Below are 16,932 nucleotides of genomic sequence, written 5' to 3' on the forward strand. Positions count from 1 at the left end.
TAGCCACATCTAACTGGAGGTAAAATTGAGTTTCAGACTTTAAAGTAGAATCCGTAAAGCACTAAGGTGTGTGGCAGGACTGTCATGGGAGGGTGCGTCGTGCTGCTCACTGAAAGGAGCCGACAACAACTGATTTTGACTTCAAAGGACAAAATTAATGGTTGTAACCCCTTTAGCCTCTGCCATGGGGGATGTAAAAGGCTGTGATGGGTCAGTAGTTTAGCTTTACCTCTGATCCTAGAGAGGTTTATTTCATCTCTTGTAGAGTTTGGTTTGTGTCTTTTACTATGGAGCCTTCACGTCACGGGGCCCAGCTTTCCTCCCTGAGTAAATAGGTAGAGGTTGAATGAGGCAGCTCTCCCAGAGCGGGACTGTCACTAGATGATGGCTCTGTCTCTGCAATATTGAAAACAGACATCAAGGCACTTTTCACTAACACATTCCATCAGTGCTAGAGACTTGTCATGCAGGGAGCAAACACCGAGTGAAACAAAGGAAGCATTTACAATTTGCTGCCGTGAACGGAGACAAGATAAATCAATAGGAACTAAATTAGCACAGCCAGCGGCCCTCACACCTCCTTTGGAAACTCTATTAAAATCCATGGCCTAGAATTTGCAGGAGGGATTATATGCGTGAAGAGTGAGTCAAGATTTGAGAGGGAGCTAATGTAAGTGACACCCACTTCTCAAACTGCCTGAAAACACTTACTGCCAGAATGCGCTGCCAAAGACAAGAGTTCTAGTAAGTATTTGCTGGCTGTCATTGGCCTCAGATAAATACGTTGGGAGGGGAATAGTGGAGGAGTCAATCAAAAGATAACACTGAGTAAAGCTCAGTTGCATAACACGACAAGAAGTCAAATTTAACCAAAGCTGAACATATGTCTGAGTACCGAGGGCACAGTTAGGAGCACGATAGCCCAATCAGAATCCAAAGAGAGTCATGTTTGAGAACAACACACAGGAACAAGATCTGACAAATACCTCATGTGATTGAGTTGGTTGTGTTATTGTGCTGCTCTTGGGTGACCTTTTAACTCAACTGAAATGATATCTGTCCTAGGCTTTTGCCGAGCTTCGTAGATTTATGACAGCATCCCACTGACACACTGAGGCACAAGACGACTTGCTAAAAGTCAAGTTGAGGTAATTAGTCTTGCAGAAATCCGTTTACTGGCGCAGCGAATGCAGCATTTCCAGGAAGCATCTGGTGTGTGTGCTTTGTGCAGTTGATCTGCACACGCATGGTAATCTCAGATGCTGGGATTATTGGAGAGGCACAAAGCAGGCTGAAATCTCCGGGGCCTCTTGTGTGTTGTGGAATTGATTCCTGTGTATGTGACAAATCGAGGATTGCCAGAAGTCCAGCAATTGCTCCTCCCAACCTGGCTGCTGGATATCTCGGAATCCTAGGCAAATGCAAGACCTCTACTTCTACCAGACACAATTTGTACGAGAGAAAAAGAAGTGTCCCGGAAAACCTGAATCCATGGCAGCTCTGTGCAAAGAAAATATCGTCAGCACACTCAGTCCTGTATTCCGGACTCTTAGGATTTCACAGCACCTTCAGCAGAATTTCCTTTTTTGCTGGTACTGACAGTGGCGTCCTGGTAAAGCCCTCTGTGAAGGGAAAGGAGGGCGTCTGTCTCTGTAGCGCTCTGGACTTGCAGGGGAGAAGGGCTGGATCAGGGCTGGCTGCACAGCAGTGGATTTTTCAGCTCTGCCCCTTTCCAGAGGTTCCCAAGAAAATCAGTCTGTGCAGGCCCTGGCTCTAGAAACAGTCACTTACCCAGAGCCTGCCAGAGGAACTGCAGGGATAAACTAGTCTGGTCCTGTACCAGTTTGGCAGCCTTTACAGAAGAACATGGATTCATGCAAGGGCAGAAAGGCACCACCCAGCAGTTACATGACAACTTAAAGTTGTCAGAGGAGTAAGGGGCCAGCGGTTCTGCCAGTCCTGGTGGTATTCCTCAGCTTCATTTACATTTCTAAAGCATATTGAGCTCTTCACCTGGGAGATGCTATAGAAACAAGGCATTAATAGCATGGAATATACAATAAAAACTAAACAATGTAAAACACATGCCGTATAAACGGGAGGAGAATTCTGTGCATGCTCTCTGCAATTGCCCGGGTCTTAAGCATGCATTAAATTGCAGCAACTGAAGGCTGTGGAGTACGGATCATAAACTTGAATTCCACTGCAAAACTGTCAGGACAGAGATCTGACTAGCGTTATAAAATACAAGAAGTGATTTTAGGAGCCTCTGTTCTGATGAGAGGGATTTCGGAATTGCTTTTCAAAGGTCGGCTGCACAGCATTTTCAGAATATCAGGCGCCAGGATTGCTCTTCTCTTTTGTAAACCCCCTGATGTTTCTTGTGCGTTGGCACTGCACCTCGCTGGGGGAGACTTCGTTTCACAATGGGATATTTGGGCACTGTGGTAATGGGAACTAGGAAAAACTCAGAAGGACTTTCATGCTGAATCACAGCTTATCTTCTGCGTAGCAGAAAGGAGGATTCCAGATCTTTTCTTCTGCTTTTTACCTTTAAGAAATTTATGGCAAACATCATTTAGAAAGATCGCTGGGAAAGAAATGTCCTCTCTCCCTATCTTTTCTGTCCTTGCTGCAATAAACAACTGGAAGATAATTCACTTGTAAGTGGGCAAGTTAGCTGTGTTGGCTGTGCATGCTGGAAATGAGCTACGGCAGGCAGTGCCAGCTAGGGCACCGCTCTAGCGTACCATGTGCTGCCTGGGTAGATCTTGTTTTTGCAGAGGAAGAACCAAATCCTCAAAGATGGGCTTGTAAGGTTACTTTAGTGGGTTGCTGATGGGAAAGCTTGTCATTGCCCAGTGCTTTTCCACGGAGCAGCGGTTGTAACCAGACCATTCTGATGTGCAAAGTCCCTTTGATCCCTTTTGGGGACCTTGGGGCTGCATAGGAGGTGAAGATGAGAAGGGCTGCTCAGGCAAAGCCTTTATGGTTAAGCTTAAAAATGGCTATTAGATACATTTAATGTGGAGCAGATTTTCTGTTCTGCCCCTGTCCAGCTTGGTGGGGCCAGGAGAGCCCGTGGTGCTAGCACTGTGCCTTGGGTGAGAGGAGAGGACCTTGCGGGGCTTCACTCAATGGCTCCAGGTCCTGCAGGCCTGGGCCTTCTTCCTACTCCCGCACAATTGTACATCACACCCGGTTTGGTGATAGCGCCTGCAAGTCTCTTATGGACCAGACACTGCATAAAGCAGGAGCAGCTGCTTTCCCATCCCAACAGAAAAATGCTTTTGGGCAGGAGAGCTGGAGGGTAGTGGGTGGCTGTATCAGTACCGTGGAGCACTGCAGAGAAATCCCCTGGACAGAGGTGGGGCAGAAGGTACGGGAACGTCCAGGTAAGACGCTGGCGGATGGCGGCTGTTGTGAGAAGTGCCCAGGTGCCTGGCCCTGAGCCTGGCCTTGGGGAGCGCAGGGGCGGGTGTCTGTGGGCTTGAGAGCAGGAGGGTGGCAGGGAGCTCCGCCGGCTGTGACAGCGTGGGAAGCTCAGCCTCCGCCTGCGCTGAGCGTTGCCCAGGGATGGACAAGGACTTTAATGTGAGTTAGGCTAGAAAACACTTATTTAGGAAATTTTGGATTCCTAGGGATATTTTCTGGCTTTTCAAAACATCCAACACAGGCTTACAGGAATTCAGACGGAAAGGAGCTGAGAAGGGGCGGTGGGGCAGATCTCCCGGAGCCCCTGTCCCTCCGCGCTTGCGGCGTGTGGAAGCACAAGTGCCGCTCCGTCCTGCCGCATCTGGGCTGGCGCGCTTCGGACACCGCACGGCTCCGGCTCTCAGGGCTTCTCCTGGGCATTTGAGCTAGGTCATTCCTGCAGCTCCCCTGCATCCCCAGTTGTTATTAATGGCACGCCCGGTGCCAAATCGGATCTTTTCCATTCTTAATCTGTGATTAACAAGGTTATTAAAGTCATTCTGAGCTCTGCTCAAACCAGACAGAGTTTTATATGACATATTGGGCAAAGGCTCTGTTTGAAGTAGTCTTTAATCTTAGTTCTAGGATTAAATCATATGTAAACAGTCACATTTTATCAGCTCAGCTACAAAGTAATTTATTTGTTAGTCTAATTTTAGTAACGTGTAGGTAATTCAATATTGCTTGAAGGAGGTTACACCGGAGTGAGCAGGCCTAATTTTCCACCAGTGAAGCAAGTACAGGAGTCCCCTGGTCCCGCAAAGGGCCGCTGCCTGTTCTGGATGGCTTCACTGATTTTAGAAAAGCTCTTCCAAATGTGTGAAAAAGCAGAGGGACTAGATGTTGGCTTTGCAGGACCAAGGCCTGCCATTGTGTTTTTTTGGCAGTGTTGTTTGACATTGCAGTACAGTTTTTGTAAGTGCTAGTGTTGCATCTATTTTTACTGTGTTGTGCAATTAGGCGTTTAGGACAGAGCTGTAACTATTGAACACACTGCTGGAAGTTGCTGTATCCCAATGGAAGAGTTAAGCTGTATTTTCCTTATAACTGGGGGAAAATATAACTGTGCTATCCCAGTCTCTGTGGCAAAGAATTTTAGTGCCATTGCTGTCAGCTCTTTCGTGCAGTTAGACTGTATAATCTTTTATCAGCCTTATTTATTTCACGGGCGTTCAAAGGTGGGCAGTGATCCTTGTGAACGTAAATATTAGATTAGCCTTTACTACAGGACTTGATTTTTTTCTGTTGGAAAAATTGTTCTAGACTGGAAATCTGAAAGATGTTCCCATGTGAAATCTGATGTGCAGGATGTGAAACTTATTTCCCTCTGCACGAAGGCATTTCAGGCTGATTTCTGAACGAACAGGGACACAGTTTTATTGCTGCTCGGTGCTAACAGCTGAAGCAGGTTACGGGAGAAAGGGGCTGAAAGTCGATAGGCAGTGATCCGATGTAAAACTGAGCTCTGTCCAGGAATATTTGACAAATTGGCACCCTACTCTCCGTACAGCACCGGGGAGTTCCAGGTGATTTTAAGCCCCCTGTGAAGGTGTACGGCTCTGTTTCCCGTTCCTGCTTCTGGACTTTGTAGAGTCTACTTCCAAACGGCCTGACCGTACGTGCCTTAACTCCTGTTTAATAGGCGAGCCTTATTGTGTCATGGGGGAATTTCACCCCAAAGTGCCGATCCTTTGTTTTTTATTGGGAAATTCAGGCTGAATAAAAGCCAAAGAAAGCTTAGAATTTTTCCCTGATTTTCTGCCCAGCGTCTTGCATGCTTGAGTACTGGTCGTACCCAGATCAGTGTTAACTCACACTGGTAACTGAAATTCCCCCTCAAGGGATCAAAGCTGTGTGATCTAAAGTAGGAATGCCTTAATTTGGGTAAAATTGATCTAATCCGGGATTCTGCAACATTTATAGCAGCTGGCCTGAGTCCTTGACCATGCATATCCCAGTCCTTTGAGAGGCAATGTTTACAGAGAACATTTTCCCCCATTTTTTTTGCAGTTCAGCTAGCTAAAGACATTTCACTATCTGCTTGATTTGCATGTCTGTATTTGGGGAGGGTTTGAGTTCCAAACACTTTAAAGAACACACTGTAAATCAACCTGCAGGGCTCTCCCTTGCTTCACGTGGTTGGGAAATCTGGATAGCAGGGCAGGAGAGGCCAATATGAACAGAATAATGTGGCTCAATTGACTGTGAAATTCTTCTAGGAACAGGTGTAATTGTGATCGTAAACATTTGTGAGATATTTTACTACCAGCTTTAATCCCTGCAGAGGGGAATATTTAGGAGTAGAAGAATAAATGTGAAAGTAACTTCAAAGGCTGAGTTAAAAGATCGGGAACATGGACCTCAGGTCCAGCCAACGAGCGGCTGAGCACAGAGGGGCCTGCGGCTCGCTTTGATCCATCGCTTTCCTCCAGCTCGGTGCATCTGCGCCGCCAAGAGACCCTAACGGGCCTAGGGTGGTGGCACCCCAGCCAGAGCCCTCTCCAGCATGACTCTGCATTTTTCCATTGGTCCCATTTCTTTAATGGAGTAACACAAACTGTAACCAATTGGTCACAAACCGCAGGAGGGGACAAAATGAAAAGCAAAATTTTGCAGATGTGGCGCTGTCTCTGCTAGAGAAAGCGGCGCTGGGTTGGAGTAGCTCTTCGTGGAGAGAGGTACCGAGAAAATAGGTGAAAAAGGTCAAATTTCCTCATGCCTTGTGGAAGGCACAAAGCTTTTCTTTAATGAATGCACAGGAAATGTAAAAGCAGGCAAGGGTCTGAGAACTGTGCAAGGAAGTTTGATACGGGTTGAAAGTCCTTCCTGTGCTTAAGGCCGGCGTCAGAAGCAAAATGGGATTTACGTTCCGCTGGAGCTCAGGTTTGTACAGTTCCCTGCAAAGGCCTCTTTGCCGGGCAAGTTTTTCCCACTGCTGTTAAGGAAACACAGCTCACTGGTGATTTCAAAGAGGGAAAATGAGAAGCTATAAAGACAAACATGTAGGAAGTGCTACAGAGTGATAAGGAAGCCAGGATGGTAAATCAAAGCCCAAGGAGGAAGGATATGAAGGGGCACGTGTGTATAAATCTCTCTCAACTGAGCGAGGAGCTGGTGGGGCCTGTAGAGGGATGTGAATGGAGAGCCAGTGGTTGGAGCTGCTGAGAAGCTGAATGAATTCCTTGACTTGATACGCAAGGGAGAGCAGCTAAAGGTCACGTCCTGTAAGGAGGACAGGGAAACACAGTGGCTTTCTATGCGGGGAGAGAGAGAAGGCGTATTATTTAAAAGTCTTATGTGTGTAACCCAAGCAGACAGTGGGGAAATTAAAACTATTAAAATTGACAAGTCACCAATTTTAGATTTACTGCAACCTACAATTCCTAGGCTTGGTTTCTGGCCTTGGTTTCGAGAGGTCCCTGGGAGAGCGGTGGTGTCTGTGGAAGGAAACACAGAAACCATTGTCTCCTTATTTGAAAAAAAGGGGAATAAAATATCATTTTTTTAAAAAAAAGAAATTAGACAAGTTGTAGAGCAGATAAAATAGATACTACTGAAGGGCAAGCAGCCATTTGGTAGACAGTGAAGTGGCCCTCAATAACCAGCGGTCTCAGATCTCTGAAATCTGCACTTTAAATTGGCAGAATGTGCATTAAAAGTGCTCTGTGCTTGTACAGCCCCAGCCGCCACAGAGGTCCAGTTCTGGAGAGAGCTTTGAGGTGTTGCTGCAGCACAAACCCTGTCACGGAGTAATGCCGTGCTTGGGGCTGCACAGCTCACTGGGAGCCACTTGCACACCAGCGTCTTCCCGATTCCCCAGGTCCAATGAAAATAGCAAACACGTTCTGCTCTTAATGTCATGATTTTTGGAAGGGCCCTGTGAGTTTAAGTGCCAGTAACCCACAGTGTTTTACATCCGCTCTGTGCTACTTGTTGCCAGCCATTGCAGTGGCAGATGACAAGCTTGGTCAGCTCGGTACTTCCAGCTGCCCCGATCCCTTGGGGCTAATGCTCCTGCCACCCCAATATATAGGGTGTAGTCAGGATGCAGCTCTGTGCTTAGATGTCTTTGTTACGGTCAGAACCATTGCACCATGGATTTTATTCAGACTCACCCTCTCCCACATCCAGTGTAAGGTGAGAGCTCCTTCTGTAGATGCTGTGCTGATGGCAGAGGACCTTTGTCAGGTTATTTTAGCTAAGCCAGTGTTTTCCAACTTTATTTTTAATTTATGGAGCTCTAAACATTTGACACTGCAGGTTTGAACTCTTCTACAGCAAAGCTAAGCCTATTTACTATCTCCTTGCTCATGTAAATTCTTAGGAGCTTTTCACAGACTTACAGAAGGAGTCTGTGTGCCCGAAGGGACCACGCACAACCCCCCTGGTTTAATGCAGCTATTGCTGCTCAGAGCCTTTTATTTTCATAAGCTGTGTGAAGATGGAGAAAAGCAAAGAGAGAATGATGCAGTACTGCAAGCTCTTCTCACCTTCAAGAAATTAGGAATACTTTTTATTTGGAGGAGAATTTCAATAGAGTTCCCAAGACTCGTGTCCCACTAAAGAGCGGAGGCACAAGGCTCCTCTTGTGAGGTGTCACGTTACCCAGGAGACAGACTGAGCAACTGAGAAATGTTGCAAGTTTTTGGAAAAGAGATTTATATATAAATGTGTTACGGGAAAAAATACCTCTGCTCATACACATGGTAATTCTTCTGTCTTACTTTGTTTGCTATCTTTCTTTCTTTATTGTTTTCAAAGATTTAAAGGAATTTAATTTAAAAGGCAGTTTAACTACCCTCTTCTTTCCAGATAACAAACACTAAAATAAAGTGAAGTGAAATATTGGAGAGCCTGCTTTATACCCCTTTTAAAACTAAACACAAAAGCCAAATGAGATCATCGGGTTTATTGGGCAAGATATTTCCAGGAAAGATGAGGAAGTGCTCCTGCCACTGTACAAGGAATGGCTGAACCTTCCTCTGGAAAGCCATCATCCATCTTTGGGCAGGATAAATCCAGAGCGGAACTCAGAAGGTGACTGGGACAACGAGTGACCTTAGAAGGAGTAACCAAAGGAGCGTTGGTCTGGTCGTTCAGCGTAGCAGAGCTGAATTGAGGGCACCGCTTTCTGTAGATGAAACAGAAGGAAGAATATTATATAAATGAAAGGAAATCTTTGATTGACAGAATGATTATAAACTGTCATGGAATATATTTAAGCTGGAAATGAGGAGAGCTCTGGGCCTCAAAGCAACCGGGTTCTGCAAGACCTTGCATCAGGACAGGAGGACCAGGGTCCCATTGCATAACCATATACAAAAGGGATTGCATATGGAGCTGTGAAAGTGGAGTCTGGCCACAGTAATCATCTCCAGTCCCGAACGATCCCAGAATACCATTAATTTCTTCCATTAGCCTGGTATTCCACAGGCAACTGTCTGGCTGTGATCTTCCAGAGAGACAAAAGTAAACTTTATTATTTAGGGTTTAGCTTAGCTGCAATACATCACTTAGAGAAGACGCTGCTGTGTTAAGATACATTCAGTAACGTGGCAACATCCAGGGTGCATATTAGACTGCGCTCTGCTTTATCTTTGTTGCTTCCACGGCAGCAGGTACGTGATCAGGGACCCGCTGGCCATGCAGCGTGCTGCCCAGTTTGTCTGGGTTTGACATCTTCTGCAAACCTGGTGCTGCCACGTTCCTTACCAGCGCCCAGCACGCCGATATCAATGCATCTCTGCAGGAACGAGCAGGCACGCTTTGCTCCCGATGCGTGTGTCCATGCTACCTGCCTTTCTGCTGTCCCGCTCTGTGAAAGGCTTCAACTGCTTGGGCTCCTCTCCTCAAACTGTGGCCCCCTGGCCCCTGCACACCCTTCCCTTTCCAAAGTGTGTTTTGAGGCTTCAGCTGTGGCGATCCAGGTGTGCAAACACCACGATCCCGAAGGGGAACTGTGGTCCTGCACATCTGGGATGGAGTTCTCTTTTAGAGCTGGCTTGACGATGGGATCTAGGAGCTGCAACACCGCATGCTTGACGGCCGGCAGTGACAGGTTTATAAAACAACAAGGCATCCGTTGCCTCAAATAGAGATCGCAGCCTGGCTTTTCTCCTGGTGGCTGTCCTAGCCATAGTCATGTGTCTGCAGCCTTCTCCAGGGTATGCTGCCATGCTTTCCTCTCGCAGCAACTGCGTACCTGACCCCTCAGAGCTCTCCCGTCGCTGGGGGGACAATTACAGCGCCTCCTGCGCTCCTAGTCAGGTCATCCCACTTATTACCAGTAGCTGCAAGGAGAGTCTGGAAACGGGGATGCAGGGACCCACAGGGCTGCGTTCATCCTGCCATTGGCTCTGCTTGTCGGTACCGAGAGCTGTCGAGCGTGGCGGGGCAGGGCTTTGCCAAGTGTGGGTGCTGCCTGGCACGCAGGGACGCTGCCGGTCCCTCCCTGGGCAGGAGGCAGAGAGCAGAGCGGAGACAGAGCAGCCCCCGGGTGTCAGATGACTGTCTTAGCCTCTGACCAGCAAGAAGGCCTCCATGTAAATCAACAAGAGCTCTCTGGACTTCGAACCATGGCGGGTGGGTATTTTTAGAAGCCAATCAATCAGTGGTGACTGTTCAAGTTCAGACAAGTCAAACACAGCCTGCAAAGTTACACAGAAGCACTGTGTGTCGTGGAAAGGTGGGGGAGCCTGCTTGTTCGACAAGCTGTGCCAAATCCGTGAGCTGCCAGAGCTGAGCTCTTTTTAGAGAGATAGCTGTAAGAAGTAGAAGTGTAAACAGACTATAGATTGTAAAACATAGACTTTTTAAATTGAAGCAATCAAATACAGTTTGGGCTTCCACAGAAACCTTCTTTCAAGGTGCTAAAAGTGTTTTCCAAACCCAAACGTAGCTCTAGGTTGTGGGTTTTTCATGTTGGCCTTTTTGCAGGTGAGGAAATTGAGGCACAGAAGCTTTGAGGGGCTGCCCAGGTACCGCAGAGTCTCTGATGAGTCCAGCTTGTCTCCAGGGAAGTGCTGTGCTGCAACAGTGCTGGGAGAAGAAAACAAACACCTGTGCCCTGGCGTTCCCCTTCACAGTCCGGTTAGCTAAAATAGCAGCGATGGGGTGAGGTCAGCCTCAGGGCTCTGAATGGCAGTGGCAGAAGGGTGACTTTCTGGGGGCTCTGCGACAAGGTAGCAGCATCTGAACCCCCAGTAGATGCTTCCTCAAAGAACATGAACCCGAGTGTGCTAACACTGAGCACAGAGAAGAGCCGATTCCTGCAGGAACCTCCAGATGCTATTCTAGTGTGTAGGGTTGAAATCAAATAATAATAATGAATCATCTCACTCCATGAAAAATGCCAGCACAGCCCGGACTCAGACTGAACCTCTAAAACCGGACCCCAACAAGTCAGTAGCCAGATTAGAAAATGCTGCTGGTCTGATTTCCAGAACCTCAGTTTATCCATCTTGAACATGGGCCTGATGTTTTCTGTTGTCATTAACCTTTGATAAAAGAACCTGTGGCTCCTGCCCTGTCTGCTTCTCTGCTGCTTCTTGTCTTTCCCACTGTCACTGCAAGGCATCTGCTCCAAAGCTCCTCGCCGGCGTCACAGCTGTACAAAATGCAGTGCACGATCTGATTCTCAAATTGGGCTTAACTCAAATGTTCAGTGCCAGCTGGAGGGGCCTGCTGAGTTTTTGCTGATGCATCAGAAATATATTTTTAGGACGGTTTCTCTATAATTATCACATTATAGCTACTGCTGGATTGCTCAGAGTATAGTAAATAATTGCTATACTTGTTAGAGGTCATGAATACAGAAAAAACACTCCTCTGTGTGAGGTCTGCTGTTAAATAATAACTTGTCTTTTCATGGTGCAGGGGGAGTGAATGCCCTCGAAGGGACATGCTGACATTGTTCAAGCCAGTGATCCAGTTCCTGTAATTTACACCACTTTCTTAAAGCTGCTTCTCTAAACAGGAACAATGGATGCGCGGAGGGACAGCTTCACCCCGCTGCAGCTCCCGTCATCTTGCGTCGTAATCCTCTTGCTCTTGTCTCCGCCACCCCTTTTGCGGTAACACTTCGGTACCCTCATCACCAGAGATTTAGGCCTCAGGGTGATGGGCAGGTGAGTGAGGAAAGCTGTTAACGTAACAACTGCGCAGAGTCCGGCCCCAGACAGGCAGGGGAGGTGAGTGGCAAGAGAAGGTGATGAGGGACACTGAGATTATTAACGAGTAATTTAATGATCAGTGTGTCTGTTGAACAGCGTTCACCCTTGCGGCGTCTCTGCTGCCTGATAGGGAGGGAGCACTCACTGCTGCCTTTCCCTCGGGGGATACTAATGGTGTCTGTATCCTCCATCTGTCATCTCCAGTGCGCCTCTGGGAGCTTCAGAGCTTTGAGGAATCCTCCTCTCTGTCCTGTTGAAATTGTCTGATGTGTTCAAGAGCTACTCACACACACACTCTCTGTGATTTCACATAAAGCTTTGTTTCCTTAGGAAATCCAGGCTTTACAATAACCACCTCGCCGTTTGCCCAGACGTAACGTGCAGTTGTGGTTTTCACGGTGCAGAAGAAATGCAAGGGTACAGCTGTGGCTCCAATCAGTTAACCAAATGGGCAAATTAATGATCCCAGGGGCCTGGGAGTCCTATCTCAAGGCCAAAGCAGAAACCAAGAAATCTAACCAAGCTGCAAAAGCTGGGGTGGAGCAGAGAGCACTGGCCTGGGCAGGTGACAGATGTGTCATTTCTGACATCTCTCAGTCCCTCCCTGTGGTGGTGGGATCTGCCCTTTATTATGTGGTCAAAAGAAAACGATGTCTTGGCAAAAACATGGCAAGTGCAAGAATTCAGTCTGGAAGGAGCTCAGCAGGGACATGTAGGAGCGGACTGCAGGATTTCAAAGTCTTTCTAGAACCCTAACTGGAGGGAAAAAGGGGATGAAATCTTCCACATGGCTGCATGCAACAGCTCACCGGCTCTGGTGGTCTTTGGTAGAGACCCCTACAAGCATGGCCAGACTGCATGTGGTTGGCCAAGGATAGTCAAACTGTGCTTTAATAACTGTGCTTTGACTGTTCTCTGAGCTATGTGGGGAGTCCTCCCCAGGGAACAAGGATCCCTCCCCAGCAGACCCGGCAGCGAGGCCCTTACCTCTCAGAGCCATGAGATGATCCCAGATGCTTTAAGACCACGCAGCTGACAGGCAGGTTGTTACGGCACGTGGGTGTTTGGGGTGTGACTAGTTGCAAGTTGAGGAAAGGCGGTTGTGTGAAATGGGCATCAAGGTTTGCAAAACCCTGCAGAGATGGAGGAGCATGTTTTGCAGAAGCAGCTGTGAGCAAGCAGTGGAGGAGCTGATATGCAGTGTATGAAGGTGTGTTGCTGAGGTGAATTAGGATTTCAAGATGACCAATTAAGTTCAACATCTGTGTTGATCCAGTCAATATTTGTAGCCTGGGAGGCTGACACAAGTCCCAGCTGCTGCCACTGGTGTGACGGAGCCTCCATTGCTGGTGTTTGCTCCCTGTGCATCACTCAGCGTCCTCCGCAGCTGCTGCGATTCACGGAGTTGGCAGCAGACATCACACAATCCACAGGCCTGGAGAGGAAGAACACTTTAGGTGCGCAGTGGAGCACGAACTTCTCTTTAATGATGGTTTATGTAGATTGGAAGGAGATACGGGTGAGGATGGACACTTCTTGCCTCTGAGGAGATTGCACTGAAGCAAGGCTCTGACACAGCCATCCATTTTGGGAGCTCAGTGCTTTTGAATGGTCAGCTTGCATCAGAGCTAAATCTCTGCCCCCACTTCTGACCTCAGCAGCCACCCTGGCACTGGGGGAAGGAGCCAACCTCGGATAGAGATCGAAAACTTCCCAGACGTGCGGTGACCACTGGGCCCTCCACCCCTCCAAAGAGCACTGTAACACTCTCTGTATTCATGGAAAAGAATGATTGAAGGAGGGAATGGCAGTCTCCATACTCAGCCCCCTTGCTTTTTTTGGTTTGCATTGCATTCCCCATGTTGTTTTAATGTAGTTCCTAGTATTTAATGCGTTTTTATTGCTTTCTCTAATAACACCGACCGAGTACTAAGAGCCAAATTAAACAAGCCATGCCAATAAGCCAAACATTTCACTTTAACCAGCAAAGCGGATGCCTCTTACCCCACTCAGGCTTAGATATGTAAATCAAGGGCCTCGCTGCCCATCAGGGAAAACGAAGCCGATGGCTGTGGTGCAGGTAGGGCAGAGCTGGGCAGTGTCCCGGCGTGTGGGTGCGGAGGCGTCTGCGTGTCCTCTCCCCACGCGTGTTGGCCTCACCACCCTGGGTCTCGAGGTGGAAGTCAAACAAGGTGAAAGGCTGGTTGTTCTCAAGGTTGTAACGTGGCATCTTCTCTCCTGGGCTTTATAAAGTTGGGTCTTGTTTTTCTGTGGCTGTAAGCACCTCTAAACCCCTTTGACTGCAGTGGAAGCTGGAGGTCATGTTCTGCATCGCTGAAAGCCTTTCCGTGCAATTGAAAAACAGCCCCAAACTTTCTCCCCTGGTGCTGATCGGTGGTGTGGTGTTGACGTAAGCGTATTGGAGTTTCACTGAGAGCAGCTGGGTAGCTGGCACTTTTATAGGCCTTTTTTTTTAAAAATTCTCTCTGTCTTTTACACAATATTCCTGAAGTTTTTTTCTCTGTTTGCTTTTCCCCAACAAGCCCCAGCGTTCATCTCTGGCCTCTAAGCGCTGCTTCCTGTTGTTCTCTGTGATCTCCCTTGTTCCATCTTTCTTCTCTTCTCTGGTTTCCTCCCTTTCATTTTAGCCCTTTTTTGTTCACACTGGCTCAGCCCATCCTCCCAAAGGGGAAGCGTATCTGTTTCATTCCCCTGTCTCCGTTTCCCTCCCAGCCCCACAGCTGTCCCCTCTCTTTCCCGTTCCTACAGGCCCCTCTCCTGCTCACAGCACCATCCACCGCCTTCTCTTTTTCCTCTCCACGTCCAGCCCCTTTCCTCCACCACTGGAGGTCAACAACAGAGAAAACAGAAAACGAACCGGGAGGGGGCTGTTACAGCCAAGAATGATTGTCCCTGCAAGATGCCAAGTATTGTCTCACCAGCGTTAGTCTGGGCTGCTTTCGTCTGGCTGGACGAGCTGCACCCACCAGCTCCAGCGCTGACATGCAGTTTGCGATGTTTCGTGCCGCACAATCTGTCATTGCACCCGAGAAATGTCAGCCTTTCGCTCTGCCCGGGGCTGAAAGCCGTAAGCCCTGCAGCGGGGATGTGGTAGGGTGGGAACATGTACTTCATTTCTGACTTCCCTTTTCCCCCACGTGCTGCACGGTACCAGCTACGCACCAGGCATCCGTAGCTGCAGAACTCTTGCTTCGGCCCCTGTAATTACGTGTTTTCTAGTTGTGCTCAGTCAAAAGTAATCATGGAGCTGCAATCTCAGCTGGGACAGAAAATAATCAATCTAACAAGTTGACTCGTGTGCAATTACAGAAGCTGCATTCTGCCACCAGTTTGTTCTGCCGCTGCCTTACCCTCCTAAGCGGACGTGCTGGGGGTGCAAACGAGCACCGAGTGCAGCTGGTCTGCGTGCAGGTTTGTGCGTTCGCCTGGGGTGAGCTGAACGTGCAGCTTAAAGGTGGGAAGAGCTTTTCATCTAGATGGAATTGGGCTGCATTTGGGCTGCACTGTCTGTATCTGCCTCAGAAACCACACCACCCCTGTCTCAGCCATCTTTTTACGGATTTAGGGAACGATCAGATCTGGAAGGAGAACCTGCACGGGCTGATCTGTCGGCAGGTAAGCAAAAACTCCTGCAGCCCACAGCCACCCTGTGTGCAGCCCAGGCAGTGGACCGAGCTCCCAGAGCTGCTGTTTCACTCACTCCCCAGCTGCAATTGCATCTCCTGCCTCTTCCCCCTCGCCTCTCCCTGGAATCCTCCACTTCTGCAGCAACAAAGAAAATGTCTTCAAAACCCTCCTCACGCTGCTGCAGCGGGAGGCTGTGAGAGATGGAGTCACGGCTGGGGAATGAGCGCAGAGCAGTGCCGAGCTGTCCGTGCCATTATTGTTCTCTGCTGCAAACTGGAAGCAACTGAGAGAAGGAGGACGCAGTCGGTCCTTCTGTAACGACCGCCCTGGGACCGAGGTGAACCTTCGGCGTTGCAGGGTGCGCACGGTCGGTCGTCAAGGCTGGCAATTCCTTGCGTGAAGATAATGACAAAATCCCTCATCTGCATTTAGTCTCACTATCTGGTACTTTCATGGTGGTTACTCGATAGTGATCGACATTTAAACTGTGTTTTAAAAAAACAAGAAATGAAAGAGGGGAATGTGTGAACTGCCAGGGCAGGCTGTGCTGAAAGAGGAGAAAAAGCGGTGATTGCCCCCAGGCCAGTCTTGCTAAGCCTGACCCTCATGGGGATAGTTAAGCAACTTCATAAAGGGCTCTTCTGGTTGGGGTTTGTTACGGAGAAGTCCGGGCGCGTTTGCCTGCGAGCGGTGATCCGCCCTCACGGGTTCCCTCCCTCTACACCTGATCAGAGCAGCAGCCTGGTACCTCTGCACGGAGCAAGTGATGACTCTGAAATGACCGTCAGCATTTTTAGGGGCAAGTAGATATGGAAGTGAGATGAAGAAAAACTCCAAGACTACTATTAGCTTGCATTACCCCTTGCTAATGTAGATGATTGAATTAAAGAAAAAAGTTGAGTTATGCTATGCAAACAGCCCATTTCTGAACAGATCACAGCAGCCCTCTGGCAAGCCCCACAGCCCATAAAAATTCCCGCTCTGCTTATAGTATTTAATTGTTTTAGCTTTTGATAAATCATCTGTTACAGCCTGTTGAACATTTTAAAGCATTTCTTGCTAATGGATTTTCACAATGTGGTTTAAGGGATGTTGTTATTAATAAGTGTAATTGCACTGAACAGTAATTTGATAAAGATGAAAGAGGCATTCACAAATTCCACTTCCCTTTCAGCTGTTGGTAAAAATTTTCACTCCTTCAGAATACATTGAATTTAATATTGATTTCTTTTTGTTAAAACTGGGCTATTATATTCTGATTCTATAAAGAGAGCAGTAGTGGAGCTGGACCAGTTGTGAAGTTCCCTGTGGTGGTGAAAAACCAGTTCTTTGCAGCGTATCAGAGAGGTTTCCTTGCTGTGAGAGAAAACACGACTGGCCCAGGCATTCCATCCAGACATCCTTAGCGCTAGCAGAAAAATGTAAAGGCAGCTTGGGATTGGGGTAGATCGTCTTTTTTTTTTTTTTTTAAGATGATTAATGGATCTTATTATTGATGGAAACATGAGAAGAAAATCATTTGTCCATGCTAGACAGCTGATCTAGCTAATGGGCTGTTCTCCATTATGTTACCATTGCAATGACTGAAGTACATTGCAATTTATACACACTTCATTGTGTATAAATTAATTAGGGACTT

The 16,932-nt window shown here is 47.9% G+C and overlaps 1 long non-coding RNA gene across 1 annotated transcript; it reads right to left on the bottom strand.

The window, feature by feature from the left end:
- Positions 1 to 8,368: 8,368 nt before the first annotated feature.
- On the bottom strand, positions 8,369 to 12,765 carry LOC147598459 (uncharacterized). The gene is made up of 2 exons (XR_015260548.1): positions 12,633 to 12,765; positions 8,369 to 8,605 (listed from the first exon to the last, which is right to left on the bottom strand). It is a non-coding gene; the product is annotated as an uncharacterized LOC147598459 (long non-coding RNA).
- Between the last annotated feature and the right edge of the window lie 4,167 nt (positions 12,766 to 16,932).

Source organism: Chlamydotis macqueenii, chromosome 18 (genome assembly GCF_036417535.1).
Source record: "Chlamydotis macqueenii isolate bChlMac1 chromosome 18, bChlMac1.mat, whole genome shotgun sequence".
NCBI classification, from domain to species: Eukaryota; Metazoa; Chordata; class Aves; order Otidiformes; family Otididae; genus Chlamydotis; species Chlamydotis macqueenii.